At 57.6% G+C, this 10,139-nt stretch overlaps 1 long non-coding RNA gene across 1 annotated transcript; it reads left to right on the top strand.

The window, feature by feature from the left end:
- The first annotated feature begins 3,049 nt into the window (after positions 1–3,049).
- On the top strand, positions 3,050–9,660 carry LOC141726005 (uncharacterized). Its single transcript, XR_012577512.1, has 7 exons — positions 3,050–3,218; positions 3,904–4,070; positions 5,878–6,000; positions 6,599–6,733; positions 7,017–7,175; positions 7,356–7,469; positions 7,927–9,660. It is a non-coding gene; the product is annotated as an uncharacterized LOC141726005 (long non-coding RNA).
- Positions 9,661–10,139: the final 479 nt, after the last annotated feature.

Raw genomic sequence — 10,139 nt, 5'->3', positions numbered from 1 at the left:
GTGACAGGTATGGGGCCCACCTGCCCAGAGGGCTCAGGCCTCCCCAGCCCATCACCTTGTACAGCCTGGCCCAGGTGTCTGAGCAACAGAGAGTTCCCAGGCCCTCTGGCTGCTGCCTTTCCCAGCCCTGGCATGTCAGCCCCTGAGCCTGCTGCCATGCCGCCTTGCTGTCCCTCAGGGGCCTGTCCTCACAGAGCTGGGCTGCCTGGCTGCTGCTGGCAAGGGCCAGTGGGCAGAGGAAGAGCCAGCGGTCAGCCCGGGCCCCTAGGGATGCCCAGGCCACGCTGCTGTGTCTGAGACACCCCCTGAGACAGAGCTCTAACCCTGCAGAGCTGCCATCTCCATGTGGAAGACCACCATGTGCTCATCCAGGACTGCAGAGCCAGTGCAGCTGATCCTCCTGGATGTGCTGGGGAGCTGGCCAGAGCACAGCACGTGCACCTTCAATGGGGACAAAACGGGTGTCTTTGCCCTGGCTGTGAGTTTCCGCAACTGGCCTTTGCTGGCCCCAAGGCCGCCTCTCCAGCAGCTCTCCATCCTCCTTCCCCCACTGCACCTGCCTGCCTCAGGCACTGGCCTGAAACCTGGCCCAGGTGCAGCTTCAGGCCTGCCAGGCCCCGTGCTCCCACTGCCTCTCTCCGGGCCTCTCCCTGGCATGCTCGGGCCCTGCCACACGGACACCTCGGCACTGAGCGCTGTCTCGGGGGGCTTTGTCCTTTGCAGGCAACCATGGTGATGTGGAAGATCCTCCAGGAGCCCTCTGTCCCACGTGTAGTGAGGCCATATTTCCCCCACCTATTTTTGCATTTGCTCTTCCAAGTGTTCTTCAGCACAGAAGAGATGCCAGAGGAGGTCAATACCTTCTGGAAGCAATGCCAGGAAGAGCATGGCCTTGCCACCAGCCCCAACAGGTGCTCCATCCCACTCCTCCTGTCCCTGACATGTGGCCTGCAAAGAAGCCAGTGCTGCCAGAGTGACCTGGGCTTTGCTGTGCACGCAGGTTTGCAGTGCAGACCCTGAAGTCCCTGCTCTGCCTTGTCCAGTGTGCGCACGTGGTGGTGTCAATGGAAGGCAAGCGTGGCTGGGGCATGCTGCTCTGCGTTGATACCCACCACTCTGCCGTGGCTCTGCTGGCCGGGTGAGACCCCACTTCTCCCCATTGCTCCCGGCATTTGTGCCCTGTGCCCGAGCTGTCCCACATGGCTGTGGGCCAAAGGGACGAGGGACAGTCAAGCAGACTGGAAAAGGCTGGGAAAGGAGGGTGACCAGTAGCGCCCACATCTCAAAGGGTCCAGGTTCCCTGGCAGGGGGTGGTGGGGAAAGACAAGAACTGTGTGAGTCAGTGCTGGGAGAGGCTTCCCCCCCCGGCTGAAGGTCTTAGTGACATTTTCCACCTTCCAGGGAGATGTGCCGTGCATCCAGGCCCTTGTGTAAAAGGATCTTATGCTGCCTCCTTGAGATGCTTAGCACAGAGATGCCATATTGGGATTTCCCTGCCCTGGCATTCCTTGCAGAGGTGAGCCTGAAGGCCAACATGACCTGGCTGTGCTTCCTCCCAGCTCTCTGCCCTCTCGCCACCGCAGCCGCCTGGGACGGTGCCCATGCCCTGTGCTGCTGCTGCTGCTGCTGCGTCCTGGGCCCAGTCCTGTGCGGCTGCGGGCTCCTGCCGGCCGGCTCCCCCGTCACTGCCCTGTGCCTTCCAGGTCCTCGAGTGCCTGGACTTGAGGGAATGCAGGGACAGCATCATGGATCTGGTCTTGTCATGGCACCTGCAGAGGGACCGCGCAGACATTGGCAGCCAGCTGCTCAGGGCCCTTCTCCTGCTCAGGGACCATTCCCCTCTGGTGAGAAGGGGGCAGTAGCTGAAGCCATGCAGGCAGTATGGGGCTGGGCAACGCAGTCGCTTGACCTTGCCTGGGGTTTGGGCGCTGTGGCAGCTACTCCCAGCTCTCCTGTCTCCTGTTTCAGCTGCCCCAGTGCTTCAGGACAGGCCTTTGGCCTCTGGGCCCTGCAGCAGCAGGGTGGCCTTTCACAAACTTGCCTTCCGCACAGGCCGAAAGAATATGGAGCCTGACCGAAAAGCTCGTGGAGCTCCTGCGGCTCAGGATGACCATCATGCTGCTGGGCTATCTGTTCCTGGATAATGGTGCCCGCATACCCAGCCCCATTGCCCTGCATTTGGCTAAGTGTTCCTGCCACTCTTTGACTACGTAAGGCTCTGTGCCCCCAGCCACGGCCACTGGCTGCTGCCCAGACACTTGGTGCCCTGTGCAGATGCAGGCCTGGGCCAATGTGGGCCAGAATCAGCTGAGACTGAGCTCTTGCTGCCTTCCTGTTCTACAGGGTGATAGCCAGGTGCAGCAGCTCTCCATTATTGTCTTCCACACCTTGATGTCTGCTGCAGAAGAAGAAGGAAAAAAGCCCCTGATGACACAAGTGTGGCAGAGCCTGCTCCCACTCTTCTTCCACTGCAATGATGAGAATTGGCATGTGGCACAGGTGAGGACTTGTGGGCTGCTGTTGTCCCCCTGGCAGGGGCTCGGCTGCCTCCTGCCCTGCACCTGCTGGACCGCAGCCTCCTCCAGGCTGCGGCTCCTGTGCCCTGGGCTGTGGGGCAATCTCCATGTCTCTGCTGCTCTCCAGACTTCTCGGCAGATGCTGCTTTGTGCGGTCAAGTTCCTGAAAAGGAAAGATCTTGAAAAAACTGAGGAAAGAGAAACACTTGAAGTTCACTGAGCTCCTGGTAAGGACGGCCTGCATGCCCTAGCCTCACCCTGGAGAAGCCCCCTGAGGGCGGTGCTCAGTGTGCGGGCCGGGCAGCTGTGCCCCTGCGCGCTGCTGCAGCCAGAGGCCGCGCGGGCTCTTCTCCAGGCTCCCGTGGGCCCGAGCCGGGTGCCCATGAAACCCCGGCCCGGCAGAGCTGCGGGGCAGGGGCGGCACCGCGGTTCCCCGGGCAGCAGCCGGCCCTCTCCCCCTCCCCTCGGGAGCCCGGCGCCAGCGGCTGCTGGCCGCGCCTCAGGGCTGTGCGGGCAGGGAAGGCCGGGGCTGGGCACAGGCAGCGCCCGGCCCAGGGGCTGAGCCCGCGCCAACCCTTCCCTCCTGCCGCTCTCTCCAGCTGGCAGAGGACAGGAGCAGAGCGGCCGAGCACCTGCGCCGAGCCCTGCGCTACCTGGAGAGCCCACAGGAGCCCCTGCGAGAGGCGGCCATCAGCTTCATGGGTGAGTTACGAGCCCGGGCTGCCCTTCCTCTCCCCGGCCCGCCGCAGCTCAGCCCCAGCCCCGCCTGTTGCCCCGGCAGCGGCAGCCGCGCCCGGCGCCGTGGAGCCCCGCCTGGCCTGGGCATTGCTGCTGTCGCCCTCTGACAGCCGTGCCCTGGGGCGACAGCGTGCCGCATGGGCTGAGCTGAGCCCTGCCGGGCCGACAGCCCGTGTGGCCACAGCGCCGCAGCGGCGCTGGCAGGCAGCTGTGCTGCTGGGGCCGTGACAGGCTCTGTGTTCACAGGCATGGCCGGGTGGCACCTGAGGGGGCAGCAGCAAGAGCTGCAGCTGATCTGCGCTGGTGAGTGAGGGCAGCGGGCTGACAGCGGGGGCTGCCGGGGGAAGAGCTGCAAGCCCTGCCCCGGCTGCGGAGGGCTCTGCTCCCGTGGGTAGAGCACACCGAGCTTTCAGGGCCACGCGGGCCATTCGTGGCCAGCAGCTTCGGGCTGATCCCCTTGCTCCCTTCTCCCTCCTGGCCATGGCATGAGCCGGCTGGGATGGGCCTTGCAGGGGGCTCTCCTTGGCCCCCCGCAGATCCGGCTCTGACCGTGGCTCTGTTTCTCTCTCTCGCAGCCCTGGAATGCCTGACAGTGGACATGAGCAATGCGGTGTTGCAGCTGGCACTTCAAACACTGCATGTTTTGCAGGCAATACAGCATGGGCGATATTCCACCATCCAGAAGCTGCAAGATGAGCTGCACAGGGCATGAAGGACACGGCCTCGTCTGTCGGGGCTCGGCTGGCTGCGCTGCCAGATGACTTACAAGGAGAGCTGATCCTGGAGGCTGTCTTTGCTGGGGCAACCTGAGCCAGGGTAATTTTCCTTTTCTTCAAGATTTTTCTTTTTTTCTTTTCATTGTTTTATCTATATTGAAAAAAAAAATATATATTATCATTATATATATTATTATAGATTATAGACTACTGTAAATAATTATAGAATGTATTATGATACACAGACTGCCAGGAGCTTTTCTTTGCTGCACAGGGTCTGCAGGGCAAGAGGCAGGAAAGGGTGAAAAGGATGCTTGTGCTCAGCAGCACAGCTGGCTGAGGGGTCCTGAGGCCCTCCAGGGGGAAAAGGGTGCCTGCGCTCAGCCAGCTGCCCAGGTGTACAGCCGGCAAGGGGAAATGGCCAGAAGCCCCTTGGCCTTTGGTGGTTCTGCTGAAGCCTTTGTGCTGCCCACAGAGCGGCTGGGCGGGGGCCGGAGCTGCGGGGATCCCTGCCAGAGCGGTGCCTGGAGATGGCCACAAGCCCTGTGCCAGGCAGGAAGCGCCAGCCGTGTCCTCCTGCCCGTGTGCTGCCGGCTGCCTTGCTGAGGGCTCCCAGGTGCCTCTGCATGGGGCTGCTCTGGAGCTGCTGTGGGGCTGCGGCGCTGCTGCCGGGCAGCTTGGCCGGGCTGGGGCAGCCCCTGAGGGGCTGGGCCGCTGGCAAGCCCTGGCCAGTGGGCTGTCAGAGGCCACAAGCAGCCCCCTGGCAGCCGCCTTGTTCCTGCTAGAGTTGACTTGCAAGAGGGACCCTGAGCACTCTGGAACTGACAGCATCAGTGTTGTTGGAAACCCAAATGCAGGGAAATCTCAGACCTTTGGTCTTGTCAGCAAAGCTTAGAATTAAACACAGGATTTGATCTGAGACCTTGCAAAGGGCTTCCAAACTTAGGTGCTAGAAGCGAGAATGTGGATTTCTAGTTTATTATAGCAGAGACACGGGGAGGAACGTTGAAGTGGAGGAAAGTTTAGAGTTTTAAAGTCCAAGATCTAGAAAACACAAAAGTAGTTACAATGGTAAACAAGAAGTTTAGGATGCAGTGCTGTAGGTTTGCGTGTCATAACATGATTGGCTAAGGAAGCTTACCCTGTAGCGTTAGTCCATAAGATGAAATTTTGAAGGGTTGGCTCCAAACCACAAATATCCTTGTTGGCCGTGTCTTCTTGGCCAAGAAATCCTTCAAAGCTCTTGTAACTACAAGTCTTGCGGCCCTGTGAGCCATGCGGTGGAGATGTGAGCCCAACTCACCCTTCCTGCCTATGTAGAAGAGAAGAAAAAGCAATGGCATCATCTAAAAAACTCAGAGGTCCGCTCTCTAGCTCCTTCCAAACTCCTTCAACTCCCCCAAAGTGTGATTTAGCTACAAAGAGATGACAAGGACCCTTAGTGCTGCCTCTTTGACTCCAGAGCAGCTGCTTTAGAATCTTTCACATAACCCTGTGTAGTCAGGTGCCAGAAATGGATCATTTGAAGAAACTTTCCCAACTGACTTGCATGGAGGTTTGTCTGAAGAGTTTTTGGGGATACAGCCTCCCAGCAGAGGTCTGGGCTTTGGCCTAGCTGTGTCCCCTGCTGATTGTGAAATGTCCCATCAGCTGCAGGGCTTTCTGTGCTAAAAAATAATGTCATCAAGTCACTTGGACTTGCTCTTTTTGGCCTCTAAAAGCTGGACCCAATTTTGGGGCAAATTTGGAGACCTCATCTATGGGTGGATGGACCACCTAGGATTTTCCCAACTGCTGGGAATGGTTCTCCAGGTCCCTGGAGTATCCATCCCATCTGGTTTTGCTTGTCCTGGTTCCCTGACAGCTGGGGCCCTGGGCAGAGCTCTGAAAGCCTGGTCTCCCCCCAGGGAAGGAGAAGGAGCCCCTGGAGAAGCTGTACCGGGTGGGGATGCTGCTGCTGCTGCTGGAGACAGCGAGGATGTCATCAAGGATGAAAAGCTCTTCCTCAGCCTGGCCACTGGCGGCTGAAGGTGATGGACTTTGATTCTGGCACCTTCTTCAAAGCCAAACTCCATAGAGAATTTGCAGATGAGTCCCCACCTGGGGAAATTCTGCCAGATTTGGGCATTGCCCAGCCTGGCTGGAAACCCCTTTGCTGGGGCAGATGCAACTCATTCTTCAGTCGCTGCCCAGCTGCTTTTTGGAGGGGCTGGGGCATGGGCTAGGGTGGGTACGCAATCGGAGTGGGCTCCTGGCCCTGCCAACAGCCCCCAGTACCCACCGTGCCCCAGGCTGGGGCTGGGGCAGCCAGCCCGACACAAACAAAGCCTCATGGTGGGACCAGAGGTGGGGCTCCAGAACCTGTGCACAGCTGCTTTGCTGTGCAGGCAAGGAAGGGCTTGGGCTGCTCAGCTGCCCGTGTTTGCTTTGGGATCACTGATTTTGGAGGGCAGTGCAGGGAGGAAGAGAGAAAGTGTGGGCTTCCCACAGCCATGGCTGGGTTTTTCCCTACCATGCAGGAGTTGGGCCTTCCTCAAGGCCCTGACAGAAATAAGAGTTTTTACTGTTTTTCTTGTTTTCCCTTTTTGTATCTAATCTCTTTTCAAGAATGTGTTGTTTCTTCTCCAGAGGAAATGTTCTAGGTGGTCCAGTCTGGATGGGGAAGTGCTGGGGAGCAGCTGTGGCGTGGATGGGCCGTGCCCTTGGAGAAGGCTGAGGCCATGGTTTGGGAGCAGCTTTTCTTGCAGCCGTGGCTGGTGTGAGGTGGGTCCCTGTGTGCTTGGCAGGGTGGGATCAGAGCTTTTGGGAGATGGCAGCGAGCACAGGAGCATCCTGCTCTGGGCAGCTGCTGAGGGCTGGATGTGCCCTGGCTGGCTGCAGGCTGGGCACGTGTCCTGCCCTCCTGCTCTGCTGCCAAAGGCAGCAGGGATGGGCAGCTCTGGGCACAGCTCTGGGCACAGCCAGCATGGCCTGGGCACCGCAGGCCTTGGCACAAGGGGACAGGAGCCCTCAGCTGACGGGCACTTTCTGTTTTCTCTCCTTGCAGCCGGGCTCTGCAGGTGCTGAGGCTGCTCTGGGCTCTGCCAGGGCACAGCTGGACTCAGCCCTGGGCCCAGCTGGGCTGGCTCTGCCCTCACATTGCTCTGACAGCTTTGCATCAGACGAGCCCGTTGTGACAGAGTGCCTGAGCTTTCTGCTTTGGCAGGTGAGTGAGACTCAGCTGCAGGCCCAGAGATTGCAGCTGGGGACACACATCCAACTGGCAAGGACCCAAACTCTCCACAGTCCCAGCTGAACACCTGGATCTGTACAGGGTGTTTTGTCTGTCCCACTCTTCCTTCTTGATTGGCTGGAATTGTGCAATTGCACTTTCTTCCTCCTCTAGCAGTGCCGTGAGTGGGCCAAAGCTGGCGAGTGGGCCGTGCTCCTGAGGCAGTGCAGTCTGGAGCTAATGGATGGAGAATTGCCCTTCTGCACTGCCAAACCAGAGCAAAAAGCTGTAAGTGGGACTTTGTGTCTCTAAGAAATCCCTGTAAGTTTCAAAGGGAATGTGCAGCCCATTTCCAGGCTGAGAAGGAAGGGCATCTTCTAAAGGATTTGGGGTTTGACAGAGTTTCCATTCCTAGTCCTGCTTGGAGCTGGAAGGGCACAAAGCAATTTCCTCTTGCTTCAACCACAGTTTCAAATACCAATGTTGGAAACAAAGCTCAAAATCTTTTAAAAGGCTGCTGAGGTTAGTAAGATGGATCCATGCCATCAGCACATTTACAATGTAAATAGCTGAGTTCTCTTTTTAAAAAGATCATTTACCTCTTAATGCAAAGAATTTAACTTTGCCTTTGTTTTGTTTTTTTCACTAACATTATGTTATGTTTTTTCAGCAACACTTGGAGTTTATTCTTATCTTTTACAATTTACCTATTTTTTTCCTTTTTCCTTTTTTTTCCTTTAAATAGAAAACATGTCCTATAAAAGGAATGCTCTTTGCTCCTGGTTCCCGTGTGGAGCAGCTCCCTTCCTGCTGGCTGAGCTGCTCAGGCACAGCCCAGCAGCTCCTGGCCCTGCAGGGCTGAGACTCTTCCCCGTTGCTGGGCACAGACTGATGGAGCAGCACTGCTGAACTTGGGCACACAGAGTGACCAGCAGCAGCTGCCTTTGCCCACCTGAGGCTCTAAGGCCCAAACTCTGAGCAGACAGGGCTGGAAGAGACTGGCAGGATCTGATCCCTGACTCTGGGCCAGGGCTGCATAAATGACCCCACAGCAGCAGCAGCAGCAGCAGCACATGGAGCTGACTTTGAGCACAGCCCCTGCCCCTCTTCCCTCCCGTGTGCAGCGGTGTCACAGCAGCCTGAGGCACCTGGGAGCCCCCAGTGCCAGCAGGGACTGGAGATGGCAGCCCTGGGCTCCTGGAGGCTGTGCAAGGAGCGGAGCTGGGCACTCCCTGTCCATGGGGAGCTTCCAGATGGAAAAGGCTGCTGTGCCCAGGCAGCTCCAAGGGCACAGAAAGGAGGCTCTGGAGCACTGGATCTGTGCCAGTGCCACAGTCCTGGGCAGCAGCCAGCAAGCCCTGGGGGAAGAGAGGGCACAGCAAGAGAGACAGAACCAGGCAAGGGCAGAGACTGGAGAGAGCCAGAGTCAGGAGCAGGAACAGCTGCTCCATTGCACTCTTGGAGAAAGCTCTTGGCTGGTTCAAAGCGCTGAAAGGCATGAAGAGCAGAGAGGAGGCCCCCCCAACAATGCTCCTTGCACAGCCCCCCCAACAATGCTGTTTGCACAGCCTCCCCTCTCCGTGTCCCAGAAGGAATTGCATGGACTGTATTCTTCTCTCCAAGTCGTCTCGTTCACCATGAGCAGCTCAGCACCAGGAGCTGAAGGAGCTGAAGCCTCAGGCCACAGGAGCTGGGCAAGAGGAGACCTTCTGAGCAAAGTAATGCTGCTAAAATAGACCCAGCTGAATGCAGTGGATAGAATCATGGAATCATAGAATCCTTTCTGTTGGAAAAGACCTCTGAGCTCACCCAGTGCGGCCGCTCACCCAGCAGTGCCAAGCCCAGCACTAAACCACGTCCCTGAAGTGCCAAGGCCTGGACACCAGCCCTGAGTGAGGCCTGGACAGCAGGCCCTGAGCCAAAGGTGGCCTCTGGATGAACCTTCCAAGCAAAGGTTATATTTGTATCTGCTCCCTAATGAAATATGCATGGTCATTAGGCCCTGTAATAGATGTAGCCACTCATTACTGAAACATGTATTGACCTTTCTGTATTTAGAAGCCAGACAAGGCCATGAAATCTGACATCTGGCTTTGTTTGGGGCTAAAGGAGTAAAGTCAGCTCCCTTGGTTCCTCCTTGAGCCCTGGCCAGGCTTTGGGAGGGACCCAAGAGGAGGATGAAAGCAGATGTTGCCACACTAGCAGTGCTGTCAGTTTGTTCATTCAGCACTGTCAGAGCTGGGCCCTCTCCCAGCGGGGTTGGAGCCTCACCTGTGGCTGGAGGCACCTGCAGGAATTCCCAGTGCCCAGGAGTGGCTCTGCAGCCTTGGCTGTGACAGCTTCCCCAGCTGCTGTGTGGGTCTGGGGGATGGTAAAGGCTGAGGGTAAATGCTGCTGGATCTTTCTTAATCACTGCAGGCAATCTTTGGTGGTGATGAGTGGGTGCATTGCTGAGCTTCTGCTTTTGTAATTATTTTCTAATGAGTATGTGTTTTGCTGAGCTTATGCTTTTGTAATTTTTTGCAGACATACATAATATAAATTACACAATTCCTTCAGTTGGAGTCTGTGTCTTTGGTGCTGACCCTGCCCACTGGCAAAACTGACCCTGTGGGGGGCTCCATAGAACCAAGGGGCCCTTGTGACACTGCTGTGCCTTGTGTAACCAGGGGACCGTGGTGACCCTGTGGGGCCTCATGGAACCAAGGGGCCTTTGTGACACTGTGAGCCCTCATGGATCCATGGAGACCATTCTGACACTGTGGGGACTCGTGGGGACAAGGCTCCATTGTTTTCCTCTCCCTGGCAGTGCCCAGTTCAGCCTTTCCCTGCCCCTGCCCCAGCCCAGCAGAGCAGCAGATTCAGGTCTGGCCCGGCAGCAGGAACTCAAGGCCCTGGAGGTCAGGGACAGCCACTCTGTGTCTGGAATGCTCAGCAGATGCTCAGCTCGGGCAGCTC

Source organism: Zonotrichia albicollis, chromosome 32, assembly GCF_047830755.1.
Source record: "Zonotrichia albicollis isolate bZonAlb1 chromosome 32, bZonAlb1.hap1, whole genome shotgun sequence".
Lineage (NCBI taxonomy): Eukaryota > Metazoa > Chordata > Aves > Passeriformes > Passerellidae > Zonotrichia > Zonotrichia albicollis.
The sequence above is the reverse complement of the archived record's forward strand: the minus strand, read 5'-3'. Positions and strand labels throughout refer to the sequence as shown.